The sequence below is a fragment of the Microtus oregoni genome, unplaced genomic scaffold (assembly GCF_018167655.1).
Source record: "Microtus oregoni isolate MIOR12 unplaced genomic scaffold, Mior012 000045F_ref0000178, whole genome shotgun sequence".
Taxonomy (NCBI): Eukaryota; Metazoa; Chordata; class Mammalia; order Rodentia; family Cricetidae; genus Microtus; species Microtus oregoni.
This window is the reverse complement of record NW_024543219.1, coordinates 5,772,243-5,775,830: the sequence shown is the minus strand read 5'-3', so window position 1 is coordinate 5,775,830 and position 3,588 is coordinate 5,772,243. Positions and strand designations below refer to the sequence as shown.

At 48.9% G+C, this 3,588-nt stretch overlaps 1 pseudogene; it reads right to left on the bottom strand.

Moving 5' to 3' along the window:
* Positions 1-1,763: 1,763 nt before the first annotated feature.
* On the bottom strand, positions 1,764-3,158 carry LOC121435126 (annotated as a pseudogene).
* Positions 3,159-3,588: the final 430 nt, after the last annotated feature.

Genomic DNA, 3,588 nt, shown 5'->3' with positions numbered 1-3,588 from the left:
AATTTTATGTTTTAGTGTATCTGCTTGGTCAGCACTCTTTGGATCTCCTCTGCTCTCTAAAGTGGACCTTCTATATTGTTTTATCTCTTCTAATTGTTTTAAGTTTCAATTGCTTGTAAAGAAGAAGGACATAGTAGCTCTCTCTGCATTTTACACATATTTACTTTTGTGTGTTTTGTAATAACAAAATTCAAACAAAACTTATTTTAAAATTAAAAAGTAGACTTCTTTCCTTTCACTACACAGAACCAACACCACAGGAAATATCTGGTTGATCTCACTGACTTCAAAGCATGGAATCCCCCAGTGCATCTCCTTGCTGATGGTGTTGCTGACTATGTCATGTGCATGGCTGTGTCTTAGGACAGATTCCCTCTCATAGTTGTACAGAGAGCTGCATTCCTGAAAAGCAATTCAGGTGACATCACCAGCCTCCTTCTGACTAACACTGGAGATGAATTCATATTATATGCACTGTAATTGTTGAAACTTTCCTGGATGTTGACCATGGGTCAATTTCATTCATTTGAGCTGCCAAAAGGTCTTTTGTGGAGGTGACAGGGTAGGTTTAGTGATGAAACTATGATGGATCATCTTGGCATCTGTGGGGTCAGTGACTATCAGTATGGATAAAATTCATGGAAGGAAAAGTAAATGCAGGCCAGGGGAGCAGAGTTTGACTTAGTCTAATAGCCTGTAGACAGCAGGGAGGACCCACTCCCTCCCGCTGCATCAGAAAAGGTTATGAAAGGTAGGAACCTTCTCCCTGGTTATTCTGGGTTCAGAAGTCTGTATGTGTGTGTTTTGTGTGTATGTATCTGTGTCTGTGTTGTGTGGAACATTTCTGCATATCTCTGTGTTTGGATTTCTATGTGTGTTTGTGTGTGTCTCTAAGTGTTTCTCCTGCCTGTTTCTTGTGCAGTAGTGTCCTTTTGTGTGTGTGTGTGTGTGTGTGTGTGTGTGCCCATGTGTAGTTTGAGTGTGATTGTGTTGCCCATGTTTCCTATATATGTAAGGATAAGTGCTTGTGTGAGTTTTGGTGAATGGGTGTGTTTATATGTGCAGGTATGTGTTTGTGAGTATTACTATGTCTGTATTTCTGTATATTTATATGCTCACTTACTCATGAATTATCTTCTTTTTAAAAAAATACAACAAAATGTTTAATGAGCAAATTCTTATTAGCAAATATGAAACTGCCACAGAGAGGAGGAGCGGGACAGAGATAACGGGTTGGGGGTCAGGAAAAGGCTAAGGAATCAACTACTTAAGAAACCAGGGTGGAGAACTGGAAGGACCAAAAGCCAGAGGACGGGAGCTGTGGTCCTGCAAAGGGAGAGGAAAGGGCACTGAGGGCCAGACAATAAAATTCAAAATAGTTTGGCCATAAAATATAAACACGCTATGTTCCTACCATGGGGAAAGGGCCGAGGAAAAGGGTTTAAGGGATAAGAAGAGGCTGTTTGGGACGGGGCTGTGGGGGTCCTACCCGCTCTGCTGTGCACACAGTCCCCATCCCTGCCCCTTCCCTCTGTCTGTGTGGGTGCCTGTGTCTATGTGGGCCTGTGTGCACTTGCCCAGTCCCCTTCCTGCCCTAGCCCCCCCACCCCCACCCCCCATAATTGCTGCCATTCCAGTTGCTGCCGGCTGTCATTCGGCTATCGCTCCTCTGCCCATCATCTTCAGAGGGGAGAAAGAGGGGGGGACAGGTGGGGGTAAAGTCCCCAGCCGGCCCTGCCCCCACCGTCCCCCAGCCACCTCTACTAGAAGTCCCGGCGGTGGTAAGAGTCAGGGTCACAGTATTTTGTGACCACCACTCTGTTGGCGAACTTGTGGCCGGTTAGGCCCTGCATGGCTTTCTGGCAGTCAAGCACAGTGGTGAACTCCACAAAGATCTTTCCACAGCCAGGCACCGCGACGCCATCCACGGGCCGGGGAATCTCAATGGACTTGACCAGCCCATACTTGCTCCACTCGTCTCGCACATCCTCCACAATCTCCTCGTACTCCTCATCGTCCAACAGCTCTCCAGGCAGCACCATGTTCATGAGGCACAGGACCTCAGTCGGGTGACCGCCCATCTGCACCTGAGAGCTCATCAGGCCGGGCACTTGAAGGGTTACAGGTGTCTGATTGATGGTACTCAGTGTGGCATTCTTAGCTCCCACACTCGCCCTCTGGACAAGCAGCTTCTTGTCCCCTAGCTGCATCCCATTTAGCCCCACAATGGCCTGATCTGTGACGTTGATGTCCACGTACCCACAGAAGGCATAGCCCTTGGAGAGCCCTGTGGCACTATCCTTGAACAAGTTGAAGGCCTTCAGAGGCCCAAAGGAAGTCAGCAATTCTTTCACCTGGTCATCATTCAGATAGTTGGGCAAGCCCCCGATGAATAGTTTGTGGGCAGAGTCTGGAACTACAGTGGACACAACGCCAGGCACATAAACAGAGGGGTTCTCTGACATGCCAGGCAGTGGCTGATAGTCATGAGGCCTTCGAATCTTCAATGACTCACCCTGGAAGATGATGTCATCAAAGGCCATGACCTGGGTTGTTTCATCCACTGAGCGGCCCAAAAGGCAAAATTCTTGTCTTGATTAATCTGCACAGCCAAGACTGGGTTGCCAGGGGCCTGAGTCAATCCCCCCAAGCGCATCTGGGCATTGAAGAAGTCCATCATAGCTTCCTCAGTGATGCCAAATGGGATGTTGCCCACGTAGAGGCGTCTGGCCTTTCTGGTCATCTGGCTCCCAACAACAGGCACGGGCGTTGGGGTCATAGCCAGACCATCAGGAGTCATAGTGGGGAGAAGGGCAGTGGCTGGAATCTGACCCGCAGCTTGCATGGCCTTGTACTTCATTGGGGTGATGTGCTCAAAGCCAGGTGGTGGCATGTCCCAGTATTTACGCACCTTCTTCTTCTTCTCATAGCAAGGGGAACGAATCAATCCACCGTGCTCCTCTGGTCAAAGGTTTGCTTCGCCTTCGTCTGTCTCGGGAGGCACTGCGCTGGTCCCTGTTACCGATCTCAGCTCCGGCTCCTGCGCTTCCGGTCCCGGCTTCTAGAGCGGCTGTGGCTACGCTTCCAATGGCGGTTCTCCTTGTCCCGTTCTTGTTTATTCTCGTTGAGCTGCTGCTCGAACTGTCGAAGTCCGACATGCTTACGCAGCCGCATAGGGCCCTGTGCAGCTCTCGCCTCACCTTGCCGCCAGCCCGCTCCGGCTACTTCCGCCCCTCATGAATTATCTTTAATGATGCTAGAGCCCAATTATTTTGAAAAGTTTGTGCCTGCTCACTTTACATCCATCAAATATTGTATGCTGCTGCCCATCTTTCTGCAAATCCACCTAGCTCTCTAGAACACAAAATTACTGTAATTCAGTGGTTTCTGGTATTTGTAGAGGGAAAATATTTATCTTCAAGAAAAGCAAATTCTGAGCAAATCAAAGGAATGCAGTACAGTGGAGGAGGCCACTGTGGTAAATAAAGGTGTCTGAGGGGCAGGATAGGCTTGCTGAGCATTTGTGTCCCTTCCCTGCTCTGGGTGTATGATGACTGCACACTCAATGGTCAGGGGTCTCACTGTGTC